This window comes from Mustela putorius, unplaced genomic scaffold (assembly GCF_011764305.1).
Source record: "Mustela putorius furo isolate JIRA1106 unplaced genomic scaffold, ASM1176430v1.1 tig00000281_pilon_pilon_pilon, whole genome shotgun sequence".
Taxonomy (NCBI): domain Eukaryota; kingdom Metazoa; phylum Chordata; class Mammalia; order Carnivora; family Mustelidae; genus Mustela; species Mustela putorius.
Genome location: NW_025421343.1, coordinates 2,529,665 through 2,549,700, shown reverse-complemented (window position 1 = coordinate 2,549,700; position 20,036 = coordinate 2,529,665). Strand labels below are relative to the sequence as shown.

The following is a 20,036-nucleotide window of genomic DNA, read 5'->3' as shown; positions in this document are numbered from 1 at the left end:
CTGTTTGGTGTGTGTTGAGTTTGAGGAGTTCATTATAGATCCTGGATATCAACCTTTTGTCTGTACTGTCATTTGCAAATATCTTCTCCCATTCTGTGGGTTGCCTCTTTGTTTTTTTGACTGTTTCCTTTGCTGTGCAGAAGCTTTTGATTTTGATGAAGTCCCAAAAGTTTATTTTCGCTTTTGTTTCCTTTGCCTTTGGAGACATATCTTGAAAGGAGTTGCTGTGGCTGATATTGAAGAGATTACTGCCTATGTTCTCCTCTAGGAGTCTGATGGATTCCTGTCTCATGTTGAGGTTTTTATCCATTTTGAATTGATCTTTGTGTATGGTGTAAGAGAATGGTCGAGTTTCATTCTTCTACATATAGCTGTCCAGTTTTCCCAGCACCATTTATTGAAGAGACTGTCTTTTTTCCACTGTATATATTTTCCTGTTTTGTCGAAGATTAATTGACCATAGAGTTGAGGGTCCATATCTGGGCCCTCTACTCTGTTCCACTGGTCTATGTGTCTGTTTTTATGCCAGTACCATGCTGTCTTGGTGATCACAGCTTTGTAATAAAGCTTGAAATCAGGTAACGTGATGCCCCCAGCTTTATTTTTGTTTTTCAACATTTCCTTAGCAATTCGAGGTCTCTTCTGATTCCATACAAATTTTTGGATTATTTGCTCCAGCTCTTTGAAGAATACTGGTGGAATTTTGACAAGGGTGGTTCAACATTCGCAGATCAGTCAATGTGATACAACAAATTAGTATGAGAAGAGAGAAGAACCACATGGTCCTCTCAATTGATGCAGAAAAAGCATTTGACAAAATCCAGCAGCCGTTCCTGATTAAAATGCTTCATAGTATAGGGATAGAGGGAACATTCCTGAACCTCATCAAATCTATCTATGAAAGACCCACAGTAAATATCATCCTCAATGGGAAAAAGCTTACAGCCTTCCTGTTGAGATCAGGAACACGACAAGGATGCCCACTTTCACCACTCTTGTTCAACATAGTATTAGAAGTCCTAGCAACAGCAATCAGACAACAAAGAGAAATAAAAGGTATCCAGATTGGCAATGAAGAAGTCAAACTCTCTCTCTTCGCAGATGACATGATTCTTTATATGGAAAACCCAAAAGACTCCACCCCCAAACTACTAGAACTCATACAGCAATTCAGCAACGTGGCAGGATACAAAGTCAATGTGCAGAAATCAGTGGCTTTCTTATACACTAACAATGAAAATACAGAAAGGGAAATTAGAGAATCAATTCCATTTACTATAGCACCAAGAACCATAAGATATCTGGGAATAAACCTAACCAAAGAGGTAAAGGATCTGTACTCGAGGAATTACAGAACACTCATGAAAGAAATTGAAGAAGACACAAAAAGATGGAAGACCATTCCATGCTCTTGGATCGGAATAATAAACATTGTTAAAATGTCTATACTGCCTAGAGCAATCTATCCATATCCTTTAATGTGTTTTTCTTATTTTCTTTCCTACTTCCACTATGATATGGTTCATAATGTTAAATGTTTTCAGTTTTTACCTACTTAAGTCCCTAAATTATTCAAAAGAGCAGTATATTGAAAGTATAATATAATTAAGCCAAATCCAGGGCACATTTGGTTGCATTTCTTTTAAAATTTAGAGGAATCCATTTCCCAGGACCCATCAGTCTTTTTTCACAGAATAAACTGGGCCCTTGAACAAGAAAGTAAGAGAGAGTGCACCTTGCCTAAAATTCAATTCTTTAATAATCAAGTTAATCTGGACTTGCTTTACTGTTTTGGGAAGGGCTCGAAAATCTTCCATTTCACCATTCTTATAATAGCGCTCACTTTACAGGTCAGGAAACCAATGTGGAGAATCTGCTGAAACTCAGGATTCTGGCAAACAGCTTCAAAGTAGATCTATGATCTCACTAAGCCTACTAGGATAGAACATAATGGCAAAACACCATTTGTCACTTACCCTCCATAAGGCTCCACTCTCACTGAAAGATCAGATAGCTTTCTAAATCCCTAAAGAATTAGTTAAAGCTCAAAATATCCAACAGTTCCTAAAAAGTTTTAACATTTCAATATCTCTGTATATATTCCCTAAAATAAATGGCTTTGAGTCTCCTCATGATACAGTCTTGGGTGTATTCTAGCTAAGGTTAATAGGCTAACCTTAATAGGCTTGCTTTTGATTTTGCCACTGGGGTTTCAAAACTAAAGAATCTTCATAAAGTGTTCTCTGTGAACCTTAAATGCCCGGCCCGAACAACTGCCAGTTGGGATAAATGCACTCACTTTTGATTTTCTGCACTGCTTGAGCCCACCCACTTTTGACTCCTTTTCCATGTAGTTAATTACCTACCTTTGGTCACTCACACGGGAGTCTGTCTTAGAGAGGGCTTTAGGCATTTGTTTACCTATGTCTTCTTGAGTGGAGGGAGAGAGAACAGAGTCTTCAGGACCTAGTGAGAAACATAAGGGAAGCATATGGGACACACCCACACTATATCATTCTTCTTTTGCAGCCTTTGAAGTTTATATTATGCGAAGGGAGTTCTGGCCCTTACAACATCTAAGTCAGTGCTAAACCTCAGTCTGCATCAGCCCACCAAACAAACTGTTAAAATAACTGCTAGCTCGTACATTCAATCAAGCCTCTCCAGGGAGATGCCCTATAGTAATTAATTCGTCAATCAAGATGATGTTTAGTTGTCCTTGAATAAGTACTGCAAAATGCATATCCCTACCGTTTTCCCTATTTCTGCTGAGAGTCCTGAGGAAACTCTTATTTACATTTCCTTCCTGATATAATTTCTTTCTTCTTTACTTTTATTTTGCATAGCACCCTTTGAGCCCAGGTTGTTTCTCGATCAGAGTCACAGGGCGAGATTCAGGGAGGGAGGGGCTGTAGCAGAGCAGACTGCGGGGAGGACAGGTGGAGACCATTCGGGAGAAAGCCGAGGGAGCAAGGTTCCATGATTCCTTGCAGTACTCTTGCATTTACCAAGGAAATATGGTGAGATTATGAAGACAGCTCATATATTAATTCGTAACTTAAAAGGTCAATGTCTTGGCTGCTTTTTCAACCCACTCAGCTCTCCAGCTGCAGAGAGGGGAATTCTTGCAATAGAGCCCCACGACTGTCCTTTGTTTGCTTGGATTGTTGAGGGCCACCTTCTAGCAAGGACCAGAGTTTGCCCCATTTTCATGTTTGGTATGTCATTCAAAGCTTTCACGGAACTCGTGTTCTTTAGTTTCTTTCCACTGATCAGTGGCAGCAGAGTCTAGTTCTCCAAAGTTTCACTCTCAGTGGAAACTTAGTTCCCCAGTGACTTAAAATAATACCTTAATTATGAGCTTGGCTGCCACATTCCTCAGACTGTTGACTTCCTGGGAAATGATGGGAGGTCTTAATGCCCTTTTCCCTGCCATCACCTGCTAACCAGTTTCAAACATTCTACTTTTCCTCCGAAGTCTTTTTGTTTGCTAGCTCAGTCCCTAACAATCCGTCTTAATTAGACTATGTTTATTTTCAAGGAACAGAAATCTCCTCAAACCAGTTTAAGAATAAAGGAAAGCTTATTTTAAATATATGCATTTCATGGACTCCAAGAAAAACATAAACAGTAAATCGGTTAGGTTAGGGATCATGCCTGCCCTGATTGTTCCTGATTAGCACTTAGCACAGCGCCTGACATATGGTGCTTGCTTAATAAATACTTATTGAGTGAGTAAGAATGATTTGATTAGCAACTGCCTCCATTTCTGGATCTCTTCTGTCAGCTCTGAGAATGGGAGGGAGTCCAAGTAGGAAGTAGCTTGGATGGATATCCTGTGATATGCATAGCAAGAAAACCTGCGATATAGTTGGAATCCTAAGGAATATTCTTTAGGAGGTTGTGCACCTCTCAGGGCAATGATCGGCAGCTTCAGTATACACATATCCTTCCACCAACCTCTGTGGAATATAAAGCCATCTTTGCCACCGACGGTTAATTCACAATATATAAGTCAGGTAATGCATAGTAATTAAAATTGTAGGTGATAGACGGATTGGCCTTTGAAACCAATATCTTCATTTAGCAGTTTGGGCACACTTAACTCCTTCATTACGCCTCAGTTTCTTTTTTGTAGAATGAAGTTATGGTTGGTGTAACTCATAGACTTGTTGTGATTAAGTAATCACTTATAAAAAATTCTCAATAACTGTTAGCTACCATGCTCCTTGTCACTGTCACTATCGGTAGAAAGGGTAAGTAGGCTAAAAGTCAGGAAACTTGTATTTTATAATTTATAAATTTTATTTAATTTGTATTTTTTCATTTTATCATTTATAACTTGTATTCTACAACCTCATTGTTGCCACCAACCAGCTGCATGGTCTTGGGAACTCTTTAAGCCTGTTTGGGCCTGTGGCTCCTTATTCAAAAGTAAGAATGTTGGGCTAGATGATTTCTAAATTTCTGTCTAGTTTAAAGATAGCATTATTTAGTGTGGGAGGAGAGATCCTGTGGATATTTTTATGTTGGTAGAGAGTTGTTATAAGGATTAAATAAGATAATGCATGTGAAATGCTTTACAGATCCTACATACATAAATATTTGTCAGTATCAGTAAGTATCAAGTGTTTATTAGTTTTCATTGTAGTTATATACAATGACATGTTCCCCAGGGGACTTAGACTCAGAATATGCAGAAGCAGAGAACAGGCTTTGAGTGGGGCTCTTACACATTCGATAAGCGTTGGAATACGTCAATAATTTTTTTTCTCAAGATGCTTTCTATATGATTCTTTAAGGCAGGATTGTCTCAGAGTCTGCTTCATACTATTGCCTTTTGGATAAAATGGACTTAGGAAGAAAGTCAAGCTGTATAGCGAAGATCGGAAGCACTGCAGTAGCCTGTGGAGAGGTCAGGGTGGTCGTGGGCAAACTTGGAGTTGCCATGATGAAACGTGCTGGTTAAGTAGTCCTGAATTTCAGAGGATGCTAAAGAATATGAATCCATGTCTTGGGAACTCAGTTATTGGGACATGAGTACTGGTAGAAATAGATTTAAAGGAGAGAAGTTGGATCTCTATGAAATTAAATCTTGGAAATGTTAAATCATTGTAGCAAATGGCACCATTTCCTAAGGGATTCTTGTGAAAAGTTTAGAATTGACTTCCTTTCCAATTAAAGTATATTTTTTATACTTTATCTAAAGGACACTTTTCAGATTATATCTTGAGCATTTGGTACCTCTTCAAGTCTTAAAAGGGAGCCATCTGAAGAATCTAAGGTTCGAAGAGAGACAAAAGGAGGAAATTTGAGCTGAGTAAAATTTTAAATCTGATCTCTGTGGGTTATATGAAAATAACAGATGCCTCTTTTCATAGGGTCTGGCTTGAAGATGCAAATGACCTATGGGTAGAGTATTGAAGGACATTTTATGTGTTTCAGTGTCATTAATTTCAGATCCCCTAGCTTCTATCTTCAACTTCATCTTTCTAATTATAATTTTAAAACAATCTTTCTCTTTCTGCTGTCTTCCATCTGAGAAACAATAGGTAAGAAGATTGATGATAGATTTTGACTTCGTGTGCAGAAAAATAAACTTGTTTTTTACAATTTGCAGTGCTCTGCGCATGGGCAAATCTAAGGATAATTAGTCATTATTACTTTTAATATGATGGAGACAATAACTTGTTCCATGAGGCAACTTCCATGGCTAATGAGTTTTGTCTTTTGGTTGAATGACTGGTTAATGGAATCAGAAAAATATTTTATATCTCTTCTTTCATTCTCTACTGGAAGTCTACAGGAATTCGGGTAGCCAGTCTTAACAGAACATATTTTGTTTATCTATTTTATCATTTGTTTTTCCCTTTTCTCCATTTCATTTTTTATTCCTGTTTCTAATTCTCATTTTGTTTCAAGATCTGAAACTTACAGATGCAAGGGAGAATCATGAAGTTGGCAATGTATATGTATATATGCAGAAATCAGAAGTTTATTCTCTGCATTCTTTGCTTTTTCTGCAAGACCTGGAACACTGTAGATATCCTATACAAGAAGTCAGATTTTAAACTCAAGTACAGTGGGAATTTGTAGGATGAAAACAGAGGCGATAGCCTCTTAGGTACACAGCAATGTATTATGCAAAAATCTTCTTTGAAACTTACCGATTTGATTGTAGGGCTTCATCCCTCTCCCACATTCCAGATCCTTACCAGTTCTTTTTAAATGCAGGATCGAGCTTGCATTTTCAGATCTAAAATGATGTGCAAAGAGCTCAAAGTGCAAACATCTTCCTTCTATCCAAAATAGGTGGTACGAAAGCCCTGCTTTGTTTGCTGTAGTCTTCCCATGACTGTAAGCTCATGCTAGGTGCTGAGCTATTATGATGTGTCTCTCTGCTTTGGAGAACCCAAATAAAAGTTTTCCCTGCCATTAAAATGGCAATGTCACTTCTCTTTGACTATGGATGATAGACTTGTACCCTCTAAGAGGACTCTTCTCAGACATGGGTCAGTGAGTACTGCCCACTCAGCACTTACTTTGCTCATGGGCTGAAGTTCCTTGAATTCCAGAAGATAAGGAAGTCATTGTGTCTCTGAGCCCACTGCCAGACACCTGGTCATTTGATAGTAGATGCTGCCAACCTGAGCAGTGAGGGCAGGCAACCTGCTCTTCCTCACCATGGCCTAAGATGCCATCCTTGTCAAGCAAATGGAGATGGATCATGCTTCTCTAACCTTCTTATACATCAGTGTCAAGCCTGCCATTGGCTTCCAGAGATTGGCCAACACAAAGTACTTTTTCTAGTAATGAATGTTACCTGGGATTGTTTGTGGGGCATAATACAAAGGACCTGCTATATGAAGGAACATAATTTTGAATCAAGTTTCCCTTTCTGTGACAAACTCTCCTAATACCCTAAATTCTGTCTATCTGTTTGGAAAACATGGTACTTGTCCCATCTCTAAATTTAAAGGACAATGACTGATTCCTCTTTGAAATTGTTTAGATTTTTCTTCCTGATTTTATTTCAAGGGGTGCTTGGGGTGGCTGGGGGAGGTAAGAGATTTACCTTAAACAACTAGTAGTTTCCAAAAGGCTATTTTCCTGCTACTTGGTTTTGGAAAGAAGAATACCAGATTTGTTTGTTTTTTTTGTTTAAGTGATACTCCACAGTTGGTGCTCCTTCCCTCTTTCTCTGCATTTCCCATTTTAGCTGTTTCTGATTTTATTTCTTATTTTTCCACAACTTTGGGACCTTATACACTTTGAAAGTTCAGGGACCAGAACAATTAAGAAATGCCTTTTCAAGGAAGGAAAAAATTAAAACTATATGGTGGTTATTGCTACTTTCCTGTCACTTGACCTTCATCCCAAACTTAGAAAAAGAGGTTTTCTTACAGTAGAAGGAGTATATCCTAGCAATTTATTATTCTACAAAATCTTTTTATTGTTTCTTCATTAGAAACTTAAAAAAAAAAGCCAGTTATTTAAAATGTTTCATTAATCCCCATGATTTGCTTTGAAACACCCAAAAGCATTTTTAGGGAGAAATGAGCCAGTAGAAATCATTACCCATCTTAATCATCGCAAACCTGAGACTCACCACTAGCCCCAGAGCAGCATATGGCCATGACTTTCTGCTGTATCAACTAGCTCCAAATGGCCGCTCAGCTGAAAGTTATTTTATTTCTTTAGCATTGCTGCTTCCTTCCATCAAGCCATTTGTACATCCCTTTTACTCATTTAGGCCCAAATCTTAATGCTTTGTAATAATCCAGAGTCTCCCAAGAATATCTGATGTGTTCACTGTTCTCGCTTGTCTCCAAGTGTTTATACTGGGGCATTTTGTACATTTCGTATTTTCTTTGGCCCTCACGTCATGATGTCTTTGGGGCTGAGGCCAGTAAACTATTAATTATAATTGGGCCATTTTATAGGGTGTAAATCAGGAAGCCATATTAAATAGCACATTTATTTAAAAATTATTTTAATTGTTGACCGTTGACAGACTTCTACCCAGGTCTTCAAGAAGTTCCCATACCATTCTAATCCATCTGCTACCTTTAGGTGGAACATATCTCATACATCTCAAAAAATTGATGAGAGTCCTAGTTTTTATAAGACATTTTAAAGGAAAAAAAAATTCATGTCTCTCAATCATTACTTGCTCTGGCATTTCAGCATTTAACAGATTCTGATTTGAGTTAAACCATCTAGTCTACTTTTAGCATTACAAATTATAAAAATTTGTCTTTTTTTCTCTCTTTCTCTATTTTATCAGTATATGTATATGTGTGTGAGAATGAGAGAGAGGAGGGAGAGAAAAGTTGAGGAGACCTGAATGTCTCCAGAAGATCACCTTAGCATTTCCAATTTTTATATTTCTAAGATTGGAATTTAGAAAATATGAGGGAAATATCATTGCCAACACTTCCATTTAGAAAAGCTAAGTTTCCTATGTTTCAATGTATAGAATTTTGTAAGTTTTGGCTATAAGATTCTGTGATTATGGTTGATCTATATTTTACTTCTATTTTCCACTCCTTTCCTGGGAGGAGAAAGGGGTATGGTAGGTCACTGTTGAATTGAGACCTTTCTCTTTGTTTGATCACTAAGTAGCTGTGAATAATACACTTAATTTCTTTTAAAATCTCCTTACTCATTTCTTAAATATGAATGGTTTGGACTAGGCTATCCAATGGAAATACATGGGTAGGAGTTAGCCTCTCAAGGAGGATGTAGGTTAGGAAGGATGTACTGTCTAAGGCAGATGTTCATATAAATTCTGGGAGGAAATAAAAGGTGTGGCGTATTAGAGAACTAAAACTAGTTCATTATGACAAGAAATAGGATGAAATGAAGTAGGATAGCCAAAAGGAAATGATGAAAATATAATCCCTGCTAGCTCGTGGAAGACTTATTGAGAAGTATATACTTCATTCTAGGTACATAGGGAGCTGGTCATGTTTTATTGCATGAACGCAACATGGTCATTTTCTGCTTTAGGAAAACCACTGTGGCAAAATTGTGAAAAATGCATAGAAGAGGGACAAGCCTAAATATAGGAACTAGTAGGGTCACCAGATAAAAAACAGGACACCCAGTGAAATGTGAATTTCAGGGGGGAAATTGAATTTCAGATAAACAGTGAATGATTTGGGGTGCCTGTTGGTTGCATAGCTGTGTTTGGCTCAGGTCATGATATGAGGGTCCAGGGAGTGGGCCCTGCATTAGGCTCTCTGCTCAGCAGGGATCCTTCTCCCTCTCTCTTTTCTACTCCCCATGCTTGTACGCTCGCCCCTGCGCAGTCTCTCTCACTCTCTCTGTGTCAAATAAATAAATAAAATCTTTTTAAAAATCAGTGAATAATTTTATGTAATACTGCATGGTCGTGCAAATGTCAGGTAAGATAAGGACTGGAAAAGTGTTGCTTTAGTAAGAAGGAAGCCAATGTAAATTCTAGAGACAGTACTTTTGGTGGAAGTTGGGGTAGTAGAAACCAGATTACAGAGAGGTCAGGAATGAATAGAAGATAAAGAAGTTGAATCAATGCTTGTAAACAGCTCTTTCAGAAATTGAGTTTGAAAGTGAAGAAAGAATAGGTTATTTCATTGCCTCTGAGAATTTCAGTCGTTATATTTCTTTATGTTGCCCTAGTTCAGCCTAATGATTTGGACTGTTTAATAGCAAATAACACCAAACATTTTATATAATGTAACTGGGAAGAAAAGAAAAATAATTCTTCCTTTATTTTCTTTGTGGGCATCAGTAAAATTTGCCTAGTCATTTTCCTCTTCTTTCTGTCATCCTCTTCCCTTTCTTCTGAATGAGGTACCTTTCTGGAGAAATTCAAATAGCCATTTTCCACCAAATCCCAGCAGTCAGCCTGCTTGAGACCTGCCCTTTCCCTCTGAGTCACTGGAATCTCATTGTCAACTGTTCTTCTGTCAGCGGATGGAAACAGGTTTAGCCAAAGCCCCTGCCTGGACAATTAACCAGGGGAAAGGGTGAGGTTCTCTACTCTTGGCTAGAAAAGCATTTTAGAGAGCTTTTCAGCAAGGATCATTTGAACGACCAGAGTGCTTTTAATACTTGAAATGTTCATTTATCTCTTACACCTTCTGGCCCTTACGATAGTCCTTTAAAAGCACCAGTGTATCACAGAAAGAAGTTGCTTATGTGCCTTCAGAAACAATTATTTTCATTTCCTTTTCTTGCAGCTAATGTAAATTCTCTTTAAACACTCATCTCCCTCTCAGCAGTACCTAGGAGTTAAAATCCTTAATCCTTCTTCTAGAGCTCCATAGCTGTGTTGGAAGTCCGTTTCTTGACCTTTACCTAGTAACGATCAGCCCAAGGGCTCAGGTTGCACAAACAGAGATTCTCTTCTTTTGTTTTTGTTTATTTCTTTGTTTGTTTTAGGGGGCAAGGAGAAAAGGGAAAACACACTCTAAACTGAGTTCTCAGTGGCACAGTTTACGTTCTCTAAGTAAGATGGATCCTGAGGTCCCACATTTAGGTCTTGACCTCTGTAAGTAAATCCATTAGCCTATGTAACCAGAATAGTATTTATGTTGATATTGATCTAATGCAAACATTTAGCATGGATGTTAGATCATTGTTTTAATACTTTACATTAGATTTCCATTGTAGGGGGAAAACTTCACAGCAGATAGTCAAACAATTTCATGAAGCAAAGAAGCAAATCTAGTAAATATAGAAAATGTTAACTTTCTCTGGGCAAGATACACAGAACTTTTTACTTGGCCATGTGAGAAATGATGTCTAATAATGAAGCCTTGTTTTAATTTAATATCTTTAAATTTTTAATTCAATGAAAAAATGACCATGTAGAGGGGGGAAGCCTATTATTTTATTGTATCCAATTCTAGTAATTTTCACATTAATTATGTGGGGGCATGTTTGTGGCTATAGGCTAGATGTTAAAGTGGACCCCATATCAAGTTCTGTCACACTTGATCTGGATGGGACTTTGTGTTCCAACAGCAAATCTCTGACACCAGTTGCATGTCCTACATTTCAATCCAATTCTAGCACTAACAACCTGGAGTTATAACAGACCCCACAAGTTAAGGAGTCAGTCCCATAAGACTGCCTCTCTTCAGACATCAACCACAAGTCTCAGATGTCCAAGCCACTCATACTTCTTCGGAGGTGACTGCAGACTCAGGGTTCCCCATGCTCCATTGGTTTCAATAATTTACTAGAAAACTCTCAGAAGTCATTTAAAGTTCTGTACTAAGGATTATAGGTTCATTATAAAGGCTGTAACTTGGGAACACCCAAATGGAAGATATGTACAGATCAGGGTCCTGGGGAGGAGGAAGACAGCACAGAATTTTCACAACCTTTCCTCATTAGAGTTTGGGCATGTCAGCCTTCCAGCACATCAATGTGTTCACTAATCAAGAAGACTTACTGAGCTTCAGTGTCCAGAGTTTTTGCATTACATGGGCATGATTGAGTAAGTAATTGGCTACATAAATGAAATCAATCTCTAACCCCTTTACCCTTGCTGGAGACTGGGGTTGGGGCTGAGCTTTGTCTTTAAAACTGAGGGCATACTTGAGCAATCTTGTTAGTATAAACATAGGTGTGGTCCAAAGAAGCTCATTGTGAATGGCAACTCCAGTTGTTCAGGAGCTTTCCAGCATATCTGAAACTCGATTTCTGGGGGAAAAGACCAGATATGTTCTTTACCATATCACAGAACTCAAGAATATATTTGATTTAGTCCTATAGCTTTAAGTAAGTGAAATACCTTCATTTTACAGCAGAGACATCTGGTACTAAAACCTTACATGATTGGCCCAAGGTCACATAAGCAGATTTTAGAAAGGACTAGAATCTCATCTAATGATACATCTATCTTTTGTGGACATCAGCTTACATTATGAGACTTAGTTTTCCTAGCATATTGTGGGAACATCTATGAAATATATATCAAAGAAATACTAACTACTCTCAGTTTGGAAAGAATTATATTAATATAATTTAAAAAATAATCTAGCTTTTTTAACTTTGGAAACTTCCCATGTGGAACCTACCTTAGTCATTTCTCTGACTTTCAGCATTTTTCATAGTGTGATATGATACTCGTCCACCATGTTTGGAGTTCTGATAGTGAGTCTTGATCCTTTTCCTTTTAAGGAATCAGCATTTATTTTCTGTTGCACATTATAAAATGTTTTGCAATTATAGATCAGGATTGTCACTGTCATCACTGGTTGGGGAAACTGAGGCAGTAAACTTTGCCCAGAAACTTCCATACTCATCAACTGTCATCATTTGAAAAAATGGACACCCTACTGCTTTTTCCAAAAATGATTTGAGATCACTTTCAACAGGGTAAATTAAAAAAATAAGTAAATTAGGTACTAGAGCTTCCAATTATCCATAGTTTTCCTTCCTGCGGTTTCCATTACCCAAGATCAGCTGTGATCTGGAAGCAGTTGATCCTCCTAAGGTAGCATCAGAAAGTCAGTAGTAGACTAACACTGTGTCATAAAGCCCACATCTCTCATCTCCTTTATCTCATCACACAAGCATTTTATCTTCTCATGTCATCACAAGAAGGATGAGAATTGTACAATAAGATATTTTGAGAGAGACACCACATTCACATAACTTTTAGTATAGTATATTATTATAATTGTTCTTTTGTAGATCTCTTACTGTGCCTATTTTATAAATTAACATAGGTATGTATGTATAGGAAAAAACATAGTATGTATATATGGGGTTCGGTACTCATCCACTGGGTGAGTTGATACATATCCCCCCACAGATAAGGGGGGCAGATGTGTAAGAAAGAAAAAAAATGGGTTGAAGAGAAGAAAGATGAGAATACAAATATCAGGATTAATAGAGAGGTAATAGAAAAATGTGTTGACAGGAAAGGTGAAGAATGTATTATACAAAGTATGTAGCTCCCTGAGGGCATAGGAATTATAATATATATAATTATATATAATATTATAATATGAGCTGAGTAGAACCCATTGTATAGCATCATGGGCATTTGCTTTAATCCTAATTTCACAGCCAATGTGAAAAATAGAATTCAACCTGCTGTGAATTTTAGGAAGGGTCATTCTTTGTCATTTCAAAATCTGAAGTCGTTCTTGGGCAGAATTAATTAAAAAAAATTTTTTTTTTAATTTTTGAGAGAGAGAGAGAGAGAGAAAAAAACATGAGCTGGGGGATGGGCAGAGGGAGAGAGAGAGAGAACCCCAAGCACACTCCCCACTGTGCCAGAGCCCAACACAGGACTGGATCTCACCACCTTGAGATCCTGACCTGAGCCGAAACTAAAAGTTGGACAGTTAACCAACTGAGCCACCCAGGCGCCCTGTGGCACAATTAATTTTAATTTACATACATTACAGTATGATGTCATCTAAAGTTGTGTTGTCCAATGCTCTAGCTACCAGCCTTAAGTGGCCATTTGAACATTTGAAATGTAGCTAGTCAAAAAAGGAGATGTGCTGTAAATGTAACATACATACTGAATCACCATGCCCAATGTGAGACTTGAACTCACAGCTCTGAGATCACGAGTCACATGCTCCACTGACTGAGGTAGCAAAGTGTCCCAAACATGAATAATTTAAAAAATATTAGTTTCGCTTTTTTTTTTGTTTTGTTTAAGATTTTACTTTATTATTTGAGAGAGAGAGAAAGGGAGAACACAAAGGGAGAGCAAGAGGGAAAAGCAGACTCCCTGCTGAGGAGAGAGCCCGATGTAGGACGGATCCCACGACCCTGAGATCATGACCTGAGCTGAAGGCCGACGCTTAACCGTCTGAGCCACCCAGGCACCTCTAAAATATTAGTTTTGTGTTAAAATTGAAATGCATGTATATATTGGAGCAAACAAGATATATTACTAATTTTAAATTAATTACTAATTTTAAATTAAATTTTGTTTCTGTTTTTAATGTGTCTACTAGAAATCCTACAATTACATATGGGGCTTGTGTTTCTTTTTGGACAGTGCTTTTCTAGAAATTTGATTTTTCCCTGTTATGTTAAATGACCTGCAGAATCCTTCTCCAACTTCTTCTGTAAAATTTCAGATAGCCACAGCTTTGTGTATATGTTCATGCAGCAGAATCATCAGTGCTGAACAAACACATGGATAAAATTAAGTCCTTAAAAGCATAGTAAAAATGCCAAGGATATAAAGTTACTACTTCAGAGCACGAGTCTTTCTCATCTCTCAGGAAGCCCACCTCTCTCATGGCAGAGTCTCAGCTTTCCAGAGATTATACACAGAAGCTCTGCTGATTGCTAATTGGGAGAAGCTTCTTTTCACCCTAATTTTGAAATATACATTATGCAGTTGGCCCTTGTTTTGTAAAATTGTGAAGCATTCAGGAACTTTAGAGGAAAATTATGGCTTTGTACCAATCTGCATATTTTTATGATTTTATTATTCCTCACTAAGTGGGGAGGAATATTTAATATGCATATAAAGGGAATATTCGCTTTTAGACATTCCAGGTGGGGGATGCATATTGAAATAATAGAAGGACAGACCCAGAAGGATCAGATTCTAACTAGGTCACTGACTTAACCTTTTGGGCTTTCATTTTCTCATCCGCAGGAATCCTCAGTAGTTAGAAATGCATCCTTCAGCTTTAGGATTATAGGTTGTAGACTTGAGTCCTAGGTCGTCTTCTGCTATGCTTTTGGCTATTTATTTTTCTGTGGAATATTAAGGTAAAGTCCATTGCCATGGGCGTGACATTGTTCTGCCACTCGGTACGGTCCTCACTTTCCTCAACCCTTCTTCCTCTGCAAAGAACCACACAAGGCAAAAGTCACTCTGTTTAATTTAGTGACGGCAGCTACGGATTCTTATCCATCATTTAAAGTATTATTTCTTCAGACGAAAAACAGCACTTTATTTCCGTAAATGCACCCAGTGTCCCCTGGGCTCCATGACATGGTAGGAACTTCTGCCATCACTGTCTTTTTAAACTTGCATGGAATTATTTTTTACTTTGCTTTACTAGATTCAGCTAACCAGTTTCATTAGACTGTTTACTGATTCTTCTTATATGTTAAGTAAGAAGTAGAAATCAGCTTCTCTGCTTTTCTAGGTTTATTCTGCATAAAACAGCTTTTCTCTCCAGGTGAAAATGTGCTGTCACTGACACCAGTCATGAAAGTGCCAGGACCATCCTTTCCTCTCAGCGGTACTGTCGGGGGACAGCCAGGTGGAGACAGATGGACCCGTTAACATAGCAGGAGCGAGGAAGTTCCTTCTTGCTGGGGGCCGTTTCTTCGCTAATGGGAGATTAATTCTTTCTTAATTAAAAAGCCATGTCTCTCCATCCTAGCTTTCCATGGTCTTTCAGAGCAAAAGGAGCTTGGAGAATTGAATTTAGAACAATAAACACGAATAGTAATTGTAAGTCTGTTTGGAGTACCGGTTTGGCATTCGGGATCAGATTTTAGCATCATCACTTTTCATCAGGTTTCTCTCCCAGAACTTGGAGAATCCGTTCGAGTGAGACTGTGCTCTCCTCTGCCCTTCTTGGGGTTGGAGATGTGGTGAGTTTTATACTTAAGGTGTGTAAAAGCAGGGAATAATGTGCAGCCAGAGTTCCTTCCCTGACTAAATAAAGCTGTGTGGTTTTTATGATCACGTGTCCATGCAAACACACTTAGACCCGTAGAATCAGTGGCATCTACAAGGTGTTCCCCGCCCCCCCCCCCACAACTCCTTTTCCTGTGTCCTGGCTGTCTAGCTCCTTCGGTCATAATTCTAATTCCTTAGGTTCTGGCCGACCTTTCTCTGACCAGCAGGGCCCTGAGTGGATTCCCTGGGGAGTCTTTCAGCATCTCTCTGTAATTAGCTTAGTGGAGCTGCAGAGAAGTGATGCAAGAAGGGGTTAGCTTCCCCAGAGCCACGCTTCCAAGTCTGGCACACCCCTCACCTGCGGCCTCAGGGAGCCAGATACCAGGAAACCATTATGTGAATACAGCAACAGCGGCTCTTACTTTTTCGATCCCACAAAAACCACATGTGACCTGACATGATCCTAAGGTATAAACAAGTACCCAGCGTACTTTGGGCTCCTAGGTACGGAGTTTTCTTTCTCACCTGGCATTTTGGCCAGAACCAAACCTCGAATCCCTCTCATGGGGGCTGATGATGGCAATCTTCGTTGTGTGTCTGACCTGAACGGTTGCTGGGAGCCAAAGTAAATGATGTATCCAGGGACCCTCTGGTTACTGTTTTGCCTGCTGTCTTCACAGCTTCCTCTTATTTAAACCAACTGTGGTTTCCTCCAACAATTGCTGTTTTACCTATTTGTCAGATATTGTGCTAGTTTGCTTTTCAGAAATAAATTTTATCGGAGCGCCTGGGTGGCTCAGTGGGTTAAAGCCTCTGCCTTCGTCTCAGGTCATGATCTCAGGGTCCTGGGATCGAGCCCCACATCAGGCTCTCTGCTCAGCAGGGAGCCTGCTTCCCTCTCTCTCTCTCTGCCTGCCTCTCTGCCTACTGTGCTCTCTGTCTGTCAAATAAATAAATAAAATCTTTAAAAAAAAAAAAAGAAAGAAATTTTACCTTGTTGCTCTTCTTCTTTTGAAAATTGTTCTTGCCCCATGGACAATTTGCATAAAGCAGATCTGTCATTTTGTGACTCTGTATACCCTTAAGAACATGATTGTTCTCCTTTGGTCAGTTCTAAAGAACTGCTTTTATTTTCTGTTTCTCACAACTTGCTCTTAATAAACTCCCAGATGTCCTATCTAGATACACAGATTATAGACTAAGACAGTTATTTTGACTTCTCAAAACCCCTTCTAATCTGACTCTACCATTTTATTCTAATTAAGGTTTTATGGTGTTTATGGTTTTTTTCTTCAGCCAAATGTGAATGTACCAGATAACTTTAAAGTTTATTTAATTTTTTTTCCTTTCCCCTCTGAGTGACAGTGTTATTTAATTTTAAGATCAGCTTTCAAGAAGTCTAGAAAGCATTTTGAAATTAATGGAATACCTTCTTTTTCTCTTTTGGTAATTTTATATCACTATAATATGAAGATTATTAGGAATGTGAACCTACTGGATATTTTTGAGATGTTAATATTGTTTTAAAAAATGATTGCCAGATCTCATAGACTTAAGTGTATGTAAGAATGTGAAGGAGTGTTGACTATTTGTTAAGCAAAATACTTTTTTTGGTGGGGTTTTCTTTCCCCACTTGTGCCTTCACTTAACAATATACCTTCTTTTCTGTAACTTTTACACTCCTTAAAAACATTTTTTTTTAAGATTTTAACTTATTTGACAGATAGATCACAAGTAGGCAGAAAGGCAGGCAGAGAGAGGATGTAGCAGGCTCCCTGCTGAGCAGAGACCGTCCCCCCCCGCCCCCATTCGGGGCTTGATCCCAGGACCCTGGGATCATGACCTGAGCCAAAGGCAGAGGCTTAACCCACTGAGCCACCCAGGTGCCCCAAGAACAGCATTTCTTTAACTTTTGTTGGCTCACCAGCCCTCTGAGAATTCAGTAAAGCCTTTGAAACTTCTTCCCAGAGAACTGTATATTCACACAAAAAACTAATTGTAATGATAATCAATTATGATATGCCAGGCACTTTGCCAACTGCTTTGTATGTGTTATTTCATTTAATCCTCATAGTAGCACCATAAGGAATGTACTCTTTTCTTCATTTTTGAGAAAAAGCCGTTGAAGCTTTAAGGAGATTAAGTAATTTGCCCATTCCCATAGACCCCATATCTTGGGCTCAAACTCTGCTAGTATGACTTCAAAACCCAGCCCCTCAATCATTGTGCATCTGGTTTTAAGGAACTCATAAATTCCTAAATCCTGCTTTTTGATACTCATGTTAAGGACACATTACCTGTTGCAATCCTCAGACTTTCGTTGGTAGTGAAGAATATGTGTGATTAACAAATCTTGCTGTTTTTGTAACTTATTTAATGAATAAATGAGTATCTGTTGAGTATCTACTATTTTAAATACTTGTTAGGTTCAGCAGTTTGGTCCTTATCCTTAAGGAGTTTCCTTATCTAATGAGAAGACAAGAATTAGATGCATAAAACAATGAGGTAAAAATACAAACATGAAGTCAAATATACGATCATTAGACATTTCCGTAAACTGTATGTGAAATCAGTCTCTACTTTGCCATACCTTGATGCAGTTGTCACTCTTGGATTCCTTTTGATTTATAAAAGGAGAATCAAATCCAAAAGGCCACCCTGTCCTCTGGGAAACTGGAAGATTCGGTGTGTCATAAAAATGCGGCCTATAAAGTCAGACTGTGAGAACTAACATGTGTCACATCTGGATTCCTGCGTGGCTTCGGCAGCACCATCCCAAGGCCCCAGAGATCATGCTCAAGATGCAAATGTGAGAATGGGTAGCAGCTCTCAGGCATTTGAACCACTTATCCCAGGGTAGTTCTGCTGAGTCGGACATTTGTAGGTAAGCAGAACACCTTGATCGTGGCTGCCTTTGACTCAAGAAAGGTTTCCACCGACAAAGAGGACTTCAGTACCTCAAATGATTCAACAAAGCCTCAACTCTTGCAGGAGCAGTAGGGGAGAGCTACTGACCTTGGATGAAACCAGCAGGCCTGGGAAGCTTATTTAAGTTGACCACTGACGATCAGGGTTGTCAAAGAGAGTGACTGTGGCTATAATTCAAAGAACTGCCTTCTGTAAGAGCAGAATATGGGAAAATTGTATGTCTGACTTGAACAGCCACTATCTACAAGGTTAGCTCACAGAATGGCTTCTGTAAGATAGGAAGGACAGAGGTGGCCAGGCATTCGATTAACATGGCCCTCATCAAGTATTTGTACGGTTGTAGGATTTTACTCTTGTAAAACTTGAGTCATTTGGGTTGTAATATCATAGAATTAACTTACAAATGGTACTTGAATTTTCTTTTCAATGCAAATAGAAACCTAGTGCTGCTAATCATGCTAAATACAATTTCTCTCCTTCCACTTAGGAGAGTCATTTTTGTTGAAATGTCTAAAGTAAGAATATTTTGTGTGCAGTGGTAGAATACATCTGTGCTATATGTTAGCTTAATAAATTGTATTAAATTGTATTTCACATGATGTTTCCATAATCCCTGCAACTTAACTTGTTAGCATTATTTTTTTTAAGTGGGACAAGGATGTTATGAAAACCTATTATGTCTAAGAAGCCCCAGATGGAAAATATTAAAAAAAAAAAAAAGGAATTCCTATAATTGTTCACAAATCATCATTTAAATCTATCCAGCTACTGGATGTTGCAAGTAGTTTTCCTTAATTTCAGAAGAAAAGTATGATACCGAGTCTGTATAATTTCTTAAATTCATTCCCAGAGAAAGAACATAATTGAAAGGAAAACATTCCTTTTCGTATTTGCTTTGAGCCAATACTCGAGTTATTTTTGAGGTAAATAGTAGATTGATATTAAATGTCTATCGCACTTTGGCTTTACAGACAGAATTCAAGACATAGTAACTATCCGACTCTTGAATTTTCTCTCTCTCTCTGTATGATGTGTGTGTGTGTGCGCGCGCGCGCATGCACGCATATGTGTAGGGAGCTTAAACGAGACCTTTTGATTTCATAATAAGCTGGGCTTAGGGACGATAAAACTTGACATTCTTAACTGTAACTAGTGTCTGTCCCTATAGCCCTGTGCAGTTGTCTTCTTGTTAACGATGTACAAGACAGAGCCATAAACTGAGCTTGTACCCAAGGCGCTAGTGTAAATTGCAAATAACATTCATGTGGTCTCTTTGACCAAAGACTAAACTGTGGTAGCAGGAAGAGAACAAAGAATTTTGGGGAGTGGAAAAGAAGTAGAAGTCAAGGACAAAGAGTACACCAGTAGGATGGACATGTGCAAATGTTCCCTAAGCTTTTGCAGCGAGATTTATTTAGATGGGCCTTTTCATATCTGCAAATACTCCTTTGCTCAAGAGCTAAGCAGTAGATCCGGACAGCTTCTGCGGGGT

General features: G+C 38.5%; 1 protein-coding gene across 4 annotated transcripts in view; it reads left to right on the top strand.

The window, feature by feature from the left end:
• EXOC6B (exocyst complex component 6B) overlaps window positions 1–20,036 on the top strand; it is a 651,357-nt gene that overhangs the window by 475,394 nt on the left and 155,927 nt on the right. The window lies entirely within an intron of this gene.